Source organism: Puntigrus tetrazona, chromosome 15, assembly GCF_018831695.1.
Source record: "Puntigrus tetrazona isolate hp1 chromosome 15, ASM1883169v1, whole genome shotgun sequence".
Lineage (NCBI taxonomy): Eukaryota > Metazoa > Chordata > Actinopteri > Cypriniformes > Cyprinidae > Puntigrus > Puntigrus tetrazona.
This window is the reverse complement of record NC_056713.1, coordinates 8,780,300-8,799,871: the sequence shown is the minus strand read 5'-3', so window position 1 is coordinate 8,799,871 and position 19,572 is coordinate 8,780,300. Positions and strand designations below refer to the sequence as shown.

The 19,572-nt window shown below is 39.6% G+C and overlaps 1 protein-coding gene across 2 annotated transcripts in view; it reads right to left on the bottom strand.

Annotated features, from left to right (window-relative positions):
- LOC122359480 (TRPM8 channel-associated factor homolog) overlaps positions 1 to 14,649 on the bottom strand; it is a 31,704-nt gene extending 17,055 nt beyond the window's left edge. The window contains exon 1 of one of the 2 annotated variants that reach the window (XM_043259797.1): positions 14,445 to 14,649. The gene's annotated coding sequence lies outside the window, so the exon portion shown is untranslated. Of the gene's footprint in view, positions 1 to 10,885; positions 10,915 to 14,444 lie in introns of those variants that run through there. The other variant, XM_043259798.1, reaches the window with a different exon arrangement.
- Between the last annotated feature and the right edge of the window lie 4,923 nt (positions 14,650 to 19,572).

The window sequence follows — 19,572 nt, the reverse complement described above, 5'->3', positions numbered from 1 at the left end:
ACCAGCACATGTTCTCAACAAATACGGAGAAGGGTTACTTTGGATCCCAAAAAGTTGAAAAAAACTCTCCTTTGGCAAGTGAGCGATTGCTTGGATCATCAATAATGGCATACATCCTGATAGCTCATTCTCGTTGTTCTTGAGGGAAGACATGGACCAAACACATTTTTGCACAGGATCGCATTGACACACTTTCTCCACAAACTTCTGTACACTTTGAAGTTACCTCAGAGGTAATGGCATCCTGTCGATCTGTGTCTGGTTCTTGCATCAGAGAAGTGGAGAGAGGTGAAGCCGTGTCTGAATGCATGACTGTGAATGTCAATCAGAATCACACTCAGCACATTTGAGGTTTGCTAGACATTCTCTGGCTACATGATTTGGGGAGCAACACCTGAAACATATTTTATGTTCTTTCAGAAGGTTATTACGTTCTAACAAAGACTTTTTCCTGAAGGCTCTACATTTCAACAGAGGATGTGCTTTGTTGTGAATAGGGCAATGTTTCATCAAATCTCTCTTGGCAGTCTCACTCAAGCTCATGACGAAGTTTTCCTTCAGCTTTATTTTATACATTTATGAGTTAACTACATGTTATTTTTGTGCCATTCTTAAACATAATTGTGTCTGCTGCTAGAAGATTGCGTGCCAAGGTAGTGGGGTCTAGATTGCGTGCGAAGGCAGTGGGGTCTGCAAAACATACATCAACTGGTAAATTCAATAAGGTCAGAAGTCACCAGGTTCCCATAGAATGAAACCATAAATAAGGGGGCCTCATGTCAAACACACGCACACAGACCCTATAGAACTGACAAGGGACTAAAACAAAAAACCCTAAGATTGAACGCAGATGATTGCTATTACATATATATATATATATATATATATATATATATATATATATATATATATTTGATTCAAACAGTATTTTGATTAAGTGGAAATTTGAAACATACGCTGGAAGTTTGATATATATTATTATGGTGCTTAATTCTGTATGTTCCTTATCTGAAATTAGGTGGTTGCACCAATTAAGAGGAGCTGATAGAGTGAAAACAACCAACAACAAAACAAGCAAGTAATGGACATGATGGAACGACACAGAGCACAGCAGCCGCTCCTATTGTAATGTATTTAAAACCAGAACAACAAAACAAAAGAGTATGGACAAGATCCTTGGGAAGGGGAAGAGGACAGCAAGTGTATAATCAACACAGTATGAATGGACCACCTGGAGTTTGTTGGGGGTGTGGACAACCAGGACATTTGAGAAGAGAATGTCTAGCCAGCCCAAGACAAGTACAAATAGCCCAAGGGCAAGGACCTGTCAAGCCATGGCGAGGCCCTGCACAAGGATATTAGGGATGCCCAGAGGATCCTACGGGGCGGTATCAGCTTCCAGCAATATCATGTGATGCTGATCAAGAACCAATGCTGCAAGTCCAAATTGAAGGAAAAACCACCCCTGTCCTTCTTGACACCGGCGCAGCCTTCTCCTGTCTAAGAACAGAGTATGCAGCTCACCTCCCCAAGTCTGGAAAATATGCTAAGACAGTAGGATTTTCGGGAATATCACAGCTAATACCATTGACAGTACCAGTGTCAGTAAAAGTAAAGAACAATGAAATCAAAATTCCTCTTCTGATTTCAGAACATACACCAGTGAATCTTCTGGGACGAGATGCCTTTTGAAAAATGAACTTGAAAATTTGGTGTTCTCCAGATGGAATCTACATTGAGAGTGAAGGAACCAAACAGCTAACAGTGAGACAACTTCCAAGCAATCATGGACAAGAAGTAAATGTCTACTGGCTAGGAGACATAAAAGAGGAAGTAGGGAAAGTCATTGACAAGTGGGGAAAATATGTAACAGTTCAGCTACAAGATCCAAAACATCCAAACACTGAATTCCATTGTACAATGGCTTATGATCCCACTCAGGATGCAAGCTTCGAAGAGCTATGGTTAAAAGAAACACAAAATAAGAAAGTAGCGCTACAGTCAACAAGCATTGTAGTAGGACCAGATGGAGCAGCTCTAAAAGTAGAGAAAAATGAGTTCATAGGAAAGTTGTTTCAAATGCCAGAAAAGGTACATCACATAGCCCTATACTACAGTAAGGGAAAGTGTTCTCAAGATGTAGGAAACATGATGAAAGAAGCTAAAAGAGGTGAATGGAGAAGCACTGAAAATCCATTCATTTTTGAATCTTCAGACAAGACATACTTAAAAATCACGGACGACACACCTTTGACTGCAGTTCCTAAGCTAATAGTAGTAACAAAAAAAGAACAGACTGAAGGAGTGACCAAGATGAATGAACTATTGAGAGAAATGGAAGAGAAAGTGCCAAATGAGTTATGGGCTAAACATGAAACTGATGTAGGGTTAGTTAAATCAGTGAATCCTATAAAAGTAACAGTGAAACCAAATGTCACACTGCCCAGGCGTATGCAATATCCTTTGAAAAAAGAGGCAGTAGATGGAATAAGACCAACGATTGAGGGATTAGTGAAGGCAGGAGTCTTGATTTAAACGTCAACCTATTGCAATACACCGATTATGCCTATCCCTAAAGCAAATAAAACCAAGTGGAGACTGGTACATGATTTGAGATCAGTAAATGAGGTAGTTGAGGATTGGCCAGCTGAAGTTCCTAATCCGCACACCTTGCTGACAAATGTTCCTCCTGCAGCCAAGTACTTCACAGTGATTGATTTGTGTTCTGCTTATTTCAGTGTCCCAATAGCACCTGAAAGTCAGCACTTGTTTAGTTTCACTTATGAAGGGAGACAGTACACATACACTCGACTACCACAAGGGTACAAACATTCACCACATGTATTCAATCAAGTATTGAGAAGAGATCTAGAAGACGTACAGTTAAAGAGTACATTGATTCAGTATGTTGATGACCTGTTGATCTGTTCTAATAGTTTGGAACAATGTCATCAAGATTCTATTAAGGTGCTCAAAAAATTGGCAAAAGGAGGCCACAAAACCTCCAAAGAAAAGATGCAATATTGTCAATCACAAGTTGAATACTTGGGTCGCATTATTGCATACGGGACTAAAGCAATCTCGCCAAGTCAGTTAGAAGGAATAAGTAAAGCCCCAAAACCTCACACAGCAGGCCAAATGCTGACCTTTTTAGGTATGACTGGATTCAGTGCGGAATGGATAGAAGACTATGCTATCAAAACTGCCCCATTGAGAACGTTAACTAAAGAAATAGGACAACAGAACTTAAGAGAACATCTGATATGGAACACTGATGCGTCAGTAGCCTTTGAATCCATCAAAAGAGAATTACAAACAGCACCAGTACTTACTCACCCTAATTATGACAATGTGTTTCATCTTTATGTAGCCAACAGAAAAGATGGATATGCATCAGCAGTGTTAATGCAAGACACCTGTAGTGGTCGGAAAAAACAACCAATAGCATATTATAGTACAAAATTAGACAATGTAGCACAGGGCTACGCTCCATGCTATCAGCAAGGGTTAGCTGCAGTATATGCTATGTATGAAAAAGCATCAACAATAACAATGGGATATCCAGTTGTTATTTACACACATCATAAAATAGTGGAACTGTTGGAAAGAGGAAAATTTGTTTTGACCCAAGCAAGATGCTTGCAGTATTCTGTATTGCTAACATACCCGGACATAACTCTTAAACGCTGCTTGACAAACAATCCGGCTGATAACATTCCCTTAGATGATGAGGGAGAACCACACGAATGTGTAGCTGAATCATTAGCATTCACACGCTTGAGACCAGATCTTGAGTCTAATCCTATCTGGAAAGCCGATGTGGATTACTTTGTTGATGGATCATGTTACAGGGACTATCTAGGTAATCATGCAGGTTATGCCATAGTCAGAAAAGAAGGGAAAAATTTTGTGCTCACTGACCTGCAACATTGTGACCAACCATGTTCAGCACAGCTAGCAGAACTTAAAGCCCTAACAGCAGCGTGTTCACTGGCAAAAAATAAGGTGGCCAATATCTTCACTGATTCAGCTTATGCTCATGGAGTATGTCATTTATTTGGAGCAGTGTGGAAGCAAAGAGGATTCAAGAAAAGTGATGGAGCACCAATACAACATGGAAAACAGATTGTTAAGCTAATCTCAGCCATGATGCACCCAAAGAAACTGTCCATTGTAAAATGTCAAGCCCACAAAAAAAGGCAATGACTTTGTAATACAAGGTAATAATGCAGCTGACTTGTACGCAAAGCAAGTGTCAGGTTGTCAAGTTGCAGTGATGGCCCCTACAGTACTAATAATTCAAGAGCAGGCCACACAAGCTGACCAAACAATATGGCAACAGAGAGGGGCAATAAGAGATACAAATGGAATTTGGAGATCCCATGAGGGGTACATAATTGCTCCAACTGCTTTACTTAATATAATGATTCCTGATGCACATGGATTTGATCATTGTGCACGAGGAGAAGTTATAAGAACAATTAAAAGGAAGGGTACTGGTCGCCTTATTTACAAGCCATGGTTGATAAGTTTTTAGCTGAATGTGAGATGAGTTATAGAATGCAAACAAACAGGATCACCAATTTGACTCCTCATGAAATGTTGACTGGTAGACCAATGCCTGTACCCTTTCTAAGAGGCCCATATGAAGGCCCTTCGTTAGAACAGCTGCAATTGGAATTACGGTCATACATGAGACAATTAACTGCAATACATAAAGCCATCTACTTACAGGAGCAGAGCAAAGTACCCAGACCGGAAGAGGAGACACCCCGTCCAGTAATACCAGGTGACCACGTGTACCTCAGAGTGTTTCGATGGAGGTGGCATGAACCACGACGAGAAGGACCATATAAAATAACAAAAGCCACACCTACAGCAGTACAGGTAGAAGGAAGCACAACTTGGTTTCACTTGAACCATTGCACCAAAGTGTCCAAAGGACAACAAACTAACATAGACAATGAAAATGAGAGAGTTCATATGGATATCTCTGGTCCTGATTTACCTCCAGAACTCTCTACCTCAAGCACAGAGCAACTCACACAATAATAGTGTTACAAATAGAAACCAATCATACCTCAACCAATCCCAGATAGACCTTCATATAGGGGAAAGAAACGAACAAGCTTTGATAGCCACTCAGTTATCGCTAGGAAACCGAACCATCACTAACTCGTCATCAATTTTGAAAGGAATTAAAATATCTACTAACGCAAACCTCACCATAATTGCTATAAGCCATGAAACAAGTGATGAGGAAATCCCAACTGACAGATCAAAATAGATTGGCGGTAAAATGGCTATTGGCAGACAAAGGTGGAGTATGTGTTATGTTTGGAAATGAGTGTTGTACTTTTATTCCTAATAACACAGCACCAAATGGATCCTTCACCCGGGCAATGGAGAAACTGAAGGGACTTAGACTCAAACTTAAAGCAAACGCTGGAAGAGATCTAACTTTTGGAAACTGGTTTGACAATCTTCTGTATAACTGGAAAAGTTGGCTAACAAAATTGGGAATAATAGCTGCTATCATACTAGTTGTGTTCTCTCTATTATTATGCTGTGTCTTTCCTATTCTCAGGTCTATGATTGTGCATGCAGTGGCCAGACAGATGGTCAACATAACTGTGGGAGAAACAGCACCAAATCCTCATGTCACTAAACAGCCTTACCCTGATGTAGAATTGGAAGAAGTAGATGGAATATGGTGAATGGGGTTGCCTTTTGATTTGGGAATTATTTTGATGTTTTGTCATTTGAAAGAGAGGGAGAGAGTGTATACATTATATACTGGTGTGAGTTCTTCTTTCTCAGTTACAAAGAATTAACAAGGAATTGGGTAGTGTAGGCAGGTAGTTAGAGGGTGTTTTGTTTGTTATGTTTATGATTTGGCATTTACCCCTATATTGTTGTATCAATATAACCTATGAATCAGATATAAGAGTAGCTATAGAACCACACATCTTCTCGAGGCAACCCAAAACCCCCGGTACCCTTGAACACCTGGAACGTTTGGACCTCGGTGGACAAGCTGACAATCAACGAACACTGGCAACCACAGACCAAGCTACTTGAACTCTATTCATGACCTCATAAAAGAAAATCTTAAGCTGACTGTTGAAGGACATTGAATATGTAACCTGTGTGTTAATGTTTGAATAACCTGTGAAGGAGTATATATGCATGTTTATATATAATTAAATGTGTACAGTCCCCAAAGAGGAAAGATGAATAGAGGTGTAGTCTTTTTTTGACACTACTCAAAGGAAAAAGAGGGAGTTTTTTGGCTGCACTTTCTACAAGAGTATTCTTGCATAAGGTGGTCCTTTATAAAAACAGTGGCCTATTTAGGCGCAATATCCCTTATGATGACTCTTTTATGTGACAATACTCTTGAACAAGGAAGGTATGAGACTTAATAAAGTCTCAGAGAGGGGATTTGACGAAGTTTTCCTTCAGCTTTATTTTATACATTTATGAGTTAACTACATGTTACTTTGGTGCCATTCTTAAACAATGGTGTCTGCTGCTAGAAGATTGCGTGCAAAGGCAGTGGGGTCTAGATTGCGTACAAAGGCAGTGGGGTCTGCAAAACATACATCAACTGGTAAATTCAATAAGGTCAGAAGTCACCAGGTTCCCATAGAAAGAAACCATAAATAAGGGGGCCTCATGTCAAACACACGCACACAGACCCTATAGAACTGACAAGGGACTAAAACAAAAAACCCTAAGATTGAACGCAGATGCTCTTACCCAGGACTAATGGTATGTAGGGTGGGACGCTAGCCGGGGTTTAAAAAGGGGAGACCAAGACCGAAGGGGCAGAGGCGGACTGCGGCTATCTCAGACTTGTCAATAAAGTTTTTCCTGACACCTAAAATCCTGCTGTACGAGTCTCTTTGCTTGGGAAGTGACTTTGCCTCCAAATCAACAATAAAATTCCACAACACTCACTGAATCAGACTCATAATTTTTAGAAACATCAGTCTTGTGTACTAACACAGGAACTCTACTAGTGCTATGTTTATAGATGGGTTTACCATTCCGGACGACTGTGTGGCTACTGTTCGAAAGCTTGAAACTAGGATCATTTCTTGCTTTAGCTTCACTGCAAACGAAATGAGTGAAGAACGAGAATGGAGGAAAACTGACCTTGTTTTCTTCCTTGAAGCGTGAGCCAGCGAACAGCCATTTCTCCTGAAGACTCGCTGGTAACTTCTCCACTATAGGATTAATGCCACGAGGGGTATCAAGGTAAGCTAATCCAGGTAAGTATGCATCTCCTTTTACTGCAAGTATCTCCATAAGCAGGTCTGCAAGCTCTCACATTGTTTCACATTGTCCTTCGGAGATAGATGTGGAAAGTTAACCAGACGTGTAAATAAAGCACTTTCAATCACTTCTGGGGTGGCATAACATTCCTGAAGTCTCGTCCTTGACATCTGGAGAGCAGCTTGAGGATTAGTAACATACACTGCTCGAATCCTCCTCACATGATCTGACGGCTCCTTCCCCAGCCACTTAACTAACAAATCTAACTCTTCACTAGCTGAAAGCTGTAAGTCTTTTGTGGCGTTAGCAAATGAAGACTACCAAGCTCTGAAGTTTTCTGGGTTATCATCAAACTTAGTAAGCCCAGTAGTGACAAGCTCTCTACACACTATGAATTTAGCAAAGTCTAGCATAGGCGTGGCTTAGGGCTGGGCAGTATGATGGTATATATCGTTACCGCGGAATGAAATGTGTACCGTAAAATATTTTTTTATTCCGTGTATACCGCGAAATGTAAATAAGTGGGCGTGGCCAACATACATGCAGCACGCGTGAGGCTGAGACTGGTCAAACCGCTGAATGCAAGACTGAAGGATACGCTGGGAGGTTGTGAAACATGGAAAAGGAGAAACGAACAGAGGAGGAGGGCTCAAAAGAAAATCCTGAGCAGGAGGAGGAATTCGTCATTAAAAGAGGTGCAATGTCTGTTGTGTGGACTTGGTTCGGGTTTGCAAAATCTGATAATCTTGCCTGCTCATAAACTCATCACAGAGACTCCGACAAGATGGGCCTCCAAGCAAAAAATGATCGAAAGGGTCTTAGAGCAGGAGAAAGCTCTAACACAAGTCCTGCAAGCTGACAAAAAGACCAGATATTTAGCTCTAACATGGCAGGATGTTGATGTTCTTGAATCCGTGAACAAAGCATTAAGCCCTCTTGTGGAGTTCACTGATGGGTACGTTAGTGTTTCATACTTGAAACCTGTGCTTCATCTTTTCAGTGAGCAGGTTCTTAAGCCACAGGATGATGATACCCAGCTAACCAGGGGCATCAAAAAGAGCATTCTTGACTATCTGAATGAGAAATATGCAGAGCAATCAACCCAGGAGCTGCTTGACATGGCATCCCTTCTCGATCCTCACTTTAAAACCACATACATACAAGCGGAGAGAGTCGACAACATGAAGGTAAAAGCAGCAGCAGATATGGAGAGTCTTGCAGCTAAACAATCAAAGTCTGCTGAGGGAGTCTCTGTGCCACAAGTCGAAGCTGAGTTTGGGCAGCTTCTTCAAAATCACATCACGTAAACAGCAAGATTTTCCTCAGTCAGAGAGAGAGTCCATTGAAATGGAGCTTACCAGCTATTTACAGACTGTTGAAGTTGATGGCAAGACCAACCCCCTGGAATGGTGGAGGCAACATGAGGCCAATTTTCCACGAGTTGCTAGCCTGGCAAAAAAATACCTCTGCGTCCCTGCCACAAGTGCCCCATCCGAACGGGCTTTTAGCACAAGTGGGAATATTGTCACATGCCACAGATCATCACTGAAACCTGAGATGGTAGACCAGCTTGTTTTCCTTGCACACAATTTGTAATTGTTCTGAGAAGTTTTAGGTTTGTTTTATTTTTCAATGTTTATTGAATTGATAATAAGTTAATTGATTTGATTTTTTTTTTGCTTCATATTTTCAACAAGAAGTGATCACTTTCAATTTTTTCATAAAAGAACTGTAATTGTTTATATTTTGTATTTTTGAAGGAAAAAACTGTTTGATATTTCCTTAAAGTGTTTACATATATTTTCATATTTAAGTTTTCTTTTGCTGTTATTTACTTGAGATATATTTTATATCTGTGAGATGTTACTTTAGAAAAGTTTGTCCACATCAAGCTGTGAAATGTGACATACATTGGAATTGTTGTTCATATGTCATATTTTGTTTACTATATTTATAAGGTTAAAAATAAAATACAAAATAATCAAATAAGATCAAGTCCTTTTCTTTTCTTAAATATTCAAGCTTATTTATTATATAAGGCCCTTTTGTATATTTTCTGGAATAACTACCTATTTAAAAAACTATATCGTGAAAGATATCGTTACCGTGAAATAAAATTTCTCATACCGTGAAATACAATTTTGGTCATACCGCCCAGCCCTAGCGTGGCTTGATTTTGAAACTAATGCTGTGCGTCTGAATGAACTGCATAACTTTCTGATGTAGGATTTTGCTGTGGTGATGCTTTAAATGAAACATTCGGGATGGAATGAGCCAAATTGTTTGGGGAATCTGGAATTCTTGTGCTCTGTAGACGTCCACTATCGCATAACCTGCTCCGCTCCTGAACTGTATTTCTGTCACCACCACACGCAGCATTCGGGCTCAAAGGCTTATTGAGGAAACATGGAGGCGGTTCCTGTGCACCAGCTGGTGAAGAGACACTCAGAGGTAGTGTAGAAAATTCAGAGCTCACCCGAGTCTGTTGTTTTACAAATTCCTGCGTTCTCATTGAAATCACATGTGATGAAAGGGCGCTTACTTCACTGCGATTGTCATCATGTCCCATTGCTGCAGCCTCTAGCACTTCCGCTTCAGTGAGAGTGGCAGCAGCTTCCTTTTCTAATTCTAATGCTTCCAGATTTGCTTCTACAGCAAGCCAAACTCCGTTCAAGAGCCAGGATATGAGCGCCTTGCTCCTTTAATAGTCCAATATGTGGGTTACACAATTAAACTGTTCGGCCATTGAACCGAGTAAAACTGTAAATGAAATAAAACTTGGAGCTCAACGTGCTCAAAACAGTGGAGATGATAGTGGACTTCAGGAGGAACTCCCCTACACTCCCCCCACTCACCATCATGGACAGCACTGTGGCAACAGTGGAGTCATTCAGGTTCCTGGGCACCACAATCTCCCAGGACCTGAAGTGGGACACTCACATCGACTCCATTGTTAAAAAGGCCCAGCAGAGATTGTACTTCCTTCGTCAGCTGAGGAAGTTCAACCTGCCACAGGAGGTGCTGAAACAGTTCTACTCGGCCATCATACAATCCATCCTCTGCACTTCCATAACTGTCTGGTTCAGCTCAGCTACCAACCATGACCTCAGAAGACTACAGAGGGTAGTCAGGACTTCTGAGAGAATCATTGGTACAACCCTCCCCACTCTCCAAAAACTGTACCTATCCACATTAAAAAAAAGGGTTAAGAAAATCACTCTGGACTCCTCACATCCCGCATACTCCATATTCGAACTGTTGCCGTCTGGTCGCCGCTACAGAGCACTGAGTACCAGGACAGCCAGACACAGGAACAGTTTCTTCCCCCAGGCAGTCCATGTCCTGAACACTTGAGGACACTTATTTATTTAACATACAGATTTGCACACAACACTGCACAAAAATAATTCCTGTTACACTTGAATGTTTATAGTATATATTTTTATTTTTTTTTTCTATATTTTTTATATTTGCTGTGTTGCACATTTTATTTAATTTTTTTGTATGTTGTACATAATTCTCTTTATATCTGTCTTGTCTTGTTATCGTGTTGCACTGTAGAGTTTTTGTCACTAAAACAAATTCCTTGTATGTGCAAACATACCTGGCAATAAAGTGATTCTGATTCTGATTCTGAAAAGAAATATAGAAAAATAATTAGTAAACTGTAACCAACTAACTCAAAGGCACGTTTAAAGCGTTCTCAATACAAACAAACAGTGCAATTTGTGCTCAGCGATCACTAACATCTTTGTTTATATTAACGTAACACTCTAAACCAAACATACTCTTCCGCAATATAAACGGGACCGATTCATCATTAAAATGAACTTACAGCCAATGCTTTCGACAGGGTGTAGAAGAACGATTAATCGAAATGCGTCACAAACATATCCAGGCTTGCTGCGTAACAATCGCACTGTTCAAAGCGTTCGCTGTTTCCTATTTCCCACTGTGCGTCGCTCGCGGAAACCCGTCAAAATAAGAGTCCTCGCGTAAGACCTTACAGTCGCGGCAGGCAAAATGAAACTTAAACAGAACATTAAAGAATCGCATAGATATAATATTAATAAATGCAAATGTCCATCATGAATCACACACAGCCTCTAAGAGAGGCAGAACAATCTCTTTCAAAGAGATCAAGAGAGGGAATTGTGGGATTTATGTTTTGAAGGATTTATGTTTTACAGGTTTTACTCAATAGAAGCACTGTGCCCAGGCCTCATAAAGGCTCTGAGTTTTTCTACTTGATATTATGTGTATGTGCTGTGCAAAATGTCTTATCTACAGAAACAGGATGTGGAGACTGCTGAGCCCATCTACTGGTCGAGAAGAAACAACTGCACCTGGTTCTGTGAAGGACACCCTGAGTGGGAGGAAGACGCAAGCACAAGAATATAAATATTGTGTGAAATGTAGTGTGAGCATACAGGACTTCCCTGCATGCCTTTAATGCTGTTGTTCTGTATCCTGAGCTCAGTCTCAATTATTCTGAATTTATTAAACTAATTAAGATAGTAAATTAAGTAAAAGTAAGTCTCATCATTGACAGACCTGAACCTGGGAGGGAAACAACGAAGATTTTCCCAACACTCCTCAGGAAGTAGAGGTGCTGCTGGACTTTCTTGGTGATGGAGCTGGTGTTGAGTGACCAGTTGAAGTTATCCAAGGAATTTTGTGCTCTTGACGGTCTCCACCTCGGCTCCGTCGATGGATAGCGGAATGGTCACTCTTTGCTCGCTTGAAGTCAACAATCATCTCCTTTGTCTTGTCGACATTCAGAGATAGATTGTTGGCTCTACACCAAGTTGTGAGCTGCTGCACCTCATCTCTGTATGCTGACTCGTCGTTCTTGCTAATGAGACCCACCACTTGATTATATGATTGGAGCTGTGCATCGCTGCACAGTCGTGAGTCAGCAAAGTGAACAGCAGTGAACTGAGCACACAGCCCTGGGGGGCTCCAGTGTTCAGTGTGGTGGTGCTGGAGATGAGTTCCCTATCCGGACTGACTGAGGTCTGCCTGTCAGAAAGTCCAGGATCAAGTTGCAGAGAGAGGTGTTCAGGCCCAGCAGGCTTAGCTTCTCTATAAGTTGCTGAGGGATGATGGTGTTGAATGCTGAGTCAATGAACAGCATTCGGACGTAGTTTCCCTTTGAGTCAAGATGTGAGAGGGCGAGATGGAGGGTTGTGGTGATAGCATCGTCTGTAGAGCGGTTTGGGCGATACACAAACTGTAATGGGTTAAGTGAAGGTAATATCTGTGACTTGATGTACCTCATGACAAGCCTCTCAAAGCATTTCATCACAATTGGTGTGAGTGTGACGGGACGATAGTCATTGAGGCACAAAACCACAGACTTCTTAGGCACCGTGACAATTGTTGTTGTTTTGAGGCACGTTGGAATGATAGAGCTGCTCAAAGAGATATTGAAGATATCAGTGAAGACATCAGCTAGCTGCTCTGCACACTCCTTTAGTACTCTGCCTGGAATGTTGTCCGGTCCAGCAGACTTCCATGGGTTAACTCTATAAAGTGTTTTCCTCACGTCAGCTGTGGTGAAGCAGAGTACTGGGTCATTGGTATGAGGGGTGGACTTCCTCACCATTGTTTTATTCTGTGCCTCAAAACGTGCGTAGAAGTCATTCAGCGCATCTGGTAGGGAGGCGTCACCATCACAGACAGGTGAAGTTGTCTTGTAGTTGGTGACCACTTGAATGCCCTGCCATATGTGCCGTGAGTCACTGCTTTGGAAAGTGACCGTGGATTCTTTTAGCATAAGCGCTCAGAGCCTCCTTAGCATTAGCGCTGGGTGGAATGTAAACTCCAATAGTGTACACAGTGGTGAATTCCCGGGGTAGTATAAAAGTCCTTACACCATTCCGTGTTGATATAAACACACACGCCACCACCACGAGTCTTATCGCACAGTGCAACATTTCTGTCAGCACGAAATACGGTTAGCCAGGTTAGCTGAATGGCGGTGTCCGGAATTCTATCGCTGAGCCACGTTTCCGTAAAGACAAAGACGCAGCTATCCCTATACTCACGCCGTGTAGTTCGGTGAAGTCGAATGTAGTCCATCTTATTGTCAAGTGAAGAGACGTTGGACAGAAAGATGAAGGTGAGTGCCGGCCGTCTAGGGTTAGAGGTTAGCCTAGTACGGACACCCGCCCGTTTACCGCTCTTCCGTTTCCTCAAACGGATCAGCTTGACTACAGCTTGTAGTGACTGTAAACAGTAAAGTCCGCGCCTAACTGAAGCGCTCATTAAAAATTCAAATTTTGCTGCTTTAAGGTACGGTCATACTGTAATTTGGGTATGCAGCTATTTGTTGTATACAGCTGCGAAAATGGACGGAGGCTGGATATGACACCATGAGCCACGTTTCTCTTTGTACGCAACATGTGAACAACTTCATTTTAAAAACATATAAAAACATACAAAACAGACAAAAGACACAGTGTGAATAGAGAAAGGTATGAAGGTTAACTGATTTCTTTACAAACTCCTACCACAATTTCCTTGTGCTCTGGCAGTTTGTCTTGACTTGCCTAAAAACTGTACAAGTTGTGGCTTAAAGACATGACCCACGGGCTGAAAAACTTGCCTGGGATGCAGAAAAACATTAATTAGAGCCATTTAGAAAGAGAGTTGCGAAACTCCCACAGGCTTCTATTGAAACAGAGGAATGCGAAGTAAAGCGTCATAAAGTGGCCAATAGTTCCAAACAACCAGTTCCAGCACTGAAGTCCATTCTTTTCAGTGGCTGAGGAAATTACAGCAGTTTAACACGTTATCTCTCGGAAATCTGTTGTATTTTATAGTTAATGTTTATTTTTAGAAAATAGGCAGTTATGCCATATTTGGATTTAGATAACAAGAGACACACCTTGATAGCAATCATTTTATGTTTTTAGTCTTTCTGCAATCTAAATTAAATGAAAGGAATAGAAGAAAGAGTTTCCCTGAATGCAGTTGATGTCTTTGTGTTTTTTTATTAGGTTAAATTCCATATTTGCTGACCTTTTTTTAACCTTCACTTATAGATTGTTTTATGGTGCTCAAATCTCATGCACTTTCTACCTTATTTTGTTTATCCTCAGGTTAGGTCAAATAAGTTGAGTCTGTCCTATCTGTCAGAAGCATTTAATCATACTCACAAGACAGAAGACTTCTCCGTGGTCTGTTCTGCTCAGTCTTTTGGCAGGCGAGCGTATTGGTTATAATATGATATAGTTTTATTATATATAGGTTAAATACACTACAAATAAAATGCTAATATAAAATATAATATATAAAAACAAAGTTGTGTAATCTGCAAGCTCGTTATTCGGAGGCGTCGTGGCGAGGCTGTCTGGAATCGGATTTAACTTTAACTTCTGGCTCACTTCTAAGTGCAGCCCTCCTTTATAGGCTACAGGTTCAAGTCGTCACATTTGGGAAAGTCCCGTACAGCTGGAGACCTCCCTCTCAAGAAGCTCACTATAAAAAGACAGTTCTGCTCTTCTACGAAAATCTTTCTAAGGTGTCTTCTTCTCTGCGTCAGGAACTCACCACTCAACGGTAACATTCCTATTCTTCAAAGTTCTTACTAATACATATTTTATCTCTGGCTATACTTTAACTAAATGTTACATATGTCATACTTAATGTATTTTCTCAATAAACTACTTTTAAATAATGCTATGGTGGTCTTTCTTTTTACTATTCAATAAAGTGAATACATTACTATGTGCACTGTATATCTTATAAATACTTATCAAATAAAAGAATACAATATTCTGTGTGGTCTTGTCTTCAGTATTAGTATTTAAACAACACAATGTGTTCACAATACAAGGTACTACTCAAATAAACAAGGCAAACTTACAGAATCAGGAAAACTTCCTGTTTCCCTCAACAATATGAACGGCATAAATAATACCTACTGGGTGAGTATAATTATATTTTTTTATTTCAACATTTAAAAAAGTAGCAAAACTTATGAACATTAAGTTATTGATAATGTCTTAAAGCAAAACATAAATAAATACAGAAATAAGTTATTACGACTGCAATTATGTAGGTCATATTTAACAGCCATACATATAATGGTTATTTTCTGACCATCCAAAGCTTCTAATGTGCCTCTTTGCACTGGAAATCCTATATTAACCCTAAATACTATGCCAATTGTAATATAAATAATAAGCATATTAAAAAATATATATTAATGCTTTCTGTTCATCACTCCCCAAAATAAAATGAGAGTGTAAAATGTAGTCAGCATAGGTTTAAATACACAATCAATTCCAATATTTTGTGAATAATCACTAGAAATTGCTGCAAATATAGTGAAACTACTGACTATCCTACTTAAACCCATTCATACATATTGATAGCTGTCACGCGTGTGGTTTGCGAGATGAGTGTGGCTCATGGCACATAACTTAGACATTCAATGACAAGTAATGGTAAGAATATTAATCTCAGCTCAGGGGTTCGTTCTTCGTACGTTGCTTAATACATCGGAGATGATTTGAAAGATGCCAGATCTTCTATTCCTGATAACTATTCTCTTACTAATTTGGTCTTTTTATTGATTGATTTTATTCAATTTTTTCAGTTAGTACTTACGTATTATCTTGATTTGTCCCCAGTATTACAGGGAATGAGCTGTGTTCTTACCTGAGGCACAAGTAAAGAAAAAGAAAAAACAATGAAAAACAACAACAAAAACAACCAAATCAACAGGAGTGTGAGCTTTCACTTTTTTTTGTAAAAATGAATTTTCCAACTCTGATTAAAGAACTACTGGAGGCAGGGTCCGTGTAGATCACAAACCACCGAAATCAACTGATAAATGTAAACCAGTCCCTTAAGGATTTTTTTGTAATTTCTATAAATTTTTGACAAATTTGGGATTGTGACGGCCCATGTGGTGGCCGCACATTAAATGATCGGGTGAGAAATACAAAGTACACTAATGCACTAATCTCTTTATTCATTTTGTTTAAATGGTTCATTATTATTATTTGAAATAAGACTCGTACACAGTTTGTTAGTTTATTTATTTTAAAGCAGTTAACCGTTTGGGTGCACACAAGTTGGTTTACTGTTTATTTTGTTTAATATGTATTTCTTTGAGTTAAGTTACCATGTCGCAGGTGGTGTGGAGAGTGGCGGAGGTACCGGCTGTTCCTTTGTGAGGTCCGGCAGGTTAAAGGGCGACCTGCCACCATGGCTGCTCTTTTTAGTTCCGCCGGCTTGTTCCATCCAGCGGGGAACTTGTAGGGGAGCGCTGATGTGGTCAACTGTTTTGAATTATTTGTTAATCTTATTTTTTCCTTTTTGCTATATTTCTTTCTCCGTTTATGATTTATCTAAGCAATTATTTGTTATTAAATGATTTGTTGTTGTTAGATTTATGTAAGTATTTAAAATATTGATTTCCTGTGTTTCCCTCCTTGTTTCTAATGGATTAGTCCGTTTGTATATAAGTGCTCTGTCATTTTGGGGTGGTGGGGCTTGAGTTGCTGTTGTCTTTGAGTTGCCAGTAGTTTTAGGTTCTCTGTATTTTTTGGTTTATAAGGCCTGCTTATTGACTTGATAATTTTTGTGTGTTAATATATATTTTTGGCTCTTTATTAAAAGCATTTGTTTTCCCCCTTTAAACTTTGTTTGTGCTGGTGTGAGCCCTTACAATTCTCAAACCTGGTGTGATCCCTCACAGGGATGTTTTTTATTTAAATTCAAACTGATTCATAACCATAAGTACTGTACCTGTGAACCACCCAAATAAGAGTCGACATGGCAATACATACATTAACAAATAATTTGATTAAGCAGAGCTAACTGACTTTGTACGTTAGCCTTTCTTTCTAACTGTTTACAATGAAAACACAAGGAAAGATTACAATTCTGTTTCCCAACAGAAGTATATTAACATGTTTTTACTCAAAATTCACTTCATAACATGTTTGAAATAACTTGTAATCAGACATGGTTTCATTAAACAGAATGAGGCAGAAATCATGCCAATTTTAAATATACTTTAAACATATAAAAATACATAAACCCATACATTGTTGCAATTAGGTTTGGGCGATATATATCAATCGATATATTCATGTGTCAGTAAAGCCTGTTTTGGTTAGTGCTAAATCTCCATTAACTGTTTTGAAATAGACTAGTTAACACAGAGCCGTGGATCTTTGACAAGCTTGTTTCCTCTTGTCTTATCCCTCTTCTATATGTTGCTGGTTCATTAATATTCAACATATGATTAGCATGCTGGGCAGAAATGTAAAATGAAAAAGTATCTATTATGTTCAGGATATCGCTGGTCTAAAAAGATACTAGTAACTTAAGGTCTAATAAGAACTAGTTATATTCTGTCTTAAAAGGTTGTGGCTTGATCAGAATTAATGGCAAAATTTTCTTCTTATTTTTCGTGCACTTACGAAATTCATCTGATAAGTTGCCTTTTCTATGATAAACACAGTTTGTGCCGCTGTTTTCATGTGGATTGTGGTTCTGCCCATAATATTCTTCTTAAGTTCAGTACAAACCATCAAATGTTATTATAGCGGAGCATTCAATACTATCGATCACAACATTCTCTTGGATAGAATAGAAAACTATGTTGGCATTAGAGGAAGAGCCTTAGCATGGTTTAAATCATATCTATCTGACCGCTATTAGTTTGTAGCACTAAATGAGGAGGTATCATATCGCTCGCAAGTGAAATATGGAGTTCCTCAAGGCTCAGTGCTAGGACCGTTTCTTTTCAACCTTTACATGTTACCTCTGGGAGATATTATCAGGAGACATGGTGTTAGCTTTCACTGCTATGCTGATGATACTCAGCTCTATATTTCAGCGCAGCCTGGTGATACACACCAAATTGAGAATCTAAAAGACTGCATAGTCGATATAATAAACTGGATGATGAGTAACTTCTCAATGCTAAATCCTGAAAAACTGAGGTGCTAATAATTGGACCTAAAAACCCTACATATAATAATCTAGAACACAGTCTAACACTTGATGGCTGCTCTGTTAATTCTTCATCATCAGTTAGGACCCTAGGTGTGCTGTTTGACAGCAATCTTTCCTTCGAAAACCATATTTCCAGCATCTGTAAAACTGTGTTTTTTTCCATCTTAAAAATATATCTAAATTATGACCTATGCTTTCAATATGTAATGCAGAAATATTAATTCATGCGTTTATGACCTCGAGGTTAGATTATTGTAATGCTTTATTGGGTGGTTGCTCTGCACGCTTAATAAACAAACTTCAGCTAGTCCAAAACGCAGCAGCCAGAGTCCTTACTAGAACTAGGAAGTATGATCATATTAGCCCGGTTCTGTCAACACTGCACTGGCTCCCTATCAAACATCGGATAGATTTTAAAATCTTATTAATTGCCTATAAAGCCCTGAATGGTTTAGCTCCTCAATACTTGAGCGAGCTCTTATCACATTATAGTCCTGCACGTCCGCTGCGTTCTCAAAACTCTGGCCATTTGATAATACCTAGAATATCAAAATCGACTGCAGTCGGCAGATCCTAGATCCTTTTCCTATCTAGCACCTAAAACAATCTCCCTAACTCCATTCGGGAAGCAGACAGTTTAAATCTAGATTAAAGACACATCTTTTTAACTTAGCCTACACATAACAGACTTTTATTATTCAAATCTGTTAAAGGATTTTTAGGCTGCATTACTTAGATTCGCTGGAACCGGGAACACTACTCCTAAAATACGATGTACTTGTGATCTATGCTAACATCTATGTGAAACTACTATACAGACTGTTAACTCACCTGAACCGTCTCCGGCTTGATTAACATCTGCTCATTGAGTGCTAAAATAAACAAAAGACCTTTATCTTACCTGTCTGGGCCCCTTCTTTTACAACGAGATGCTTCTGGTCTAACCAGATTCAATGATCTATGCGACCCAGATCAGATCAGATCAGAGACCATTCATTCATTCATTCGGAAACATTCCATACCCTTTAGATTCACAGCTCCATGTTGGTACTTCAACTCTTTAGTTTACCTCACTCATTTTCTACAGGTTTCAGGTCAGAGGACTGGGAGAGCATGGCAAAAGCTTCATTTTGTGCTCAGTGAAACATTTGTTTTGGATTATTATTCTGGAAGTTGGAAGATCTTTCTTACAGAGGCAGACGGGTTTAGCTTTTTTTATCTGTTGGCGTTTGATAGAATGATATCTCCAGCAGAAATATAGGTCAACAACATTAAAGATCTAACAGCATATGTAACTGTGGACATGGG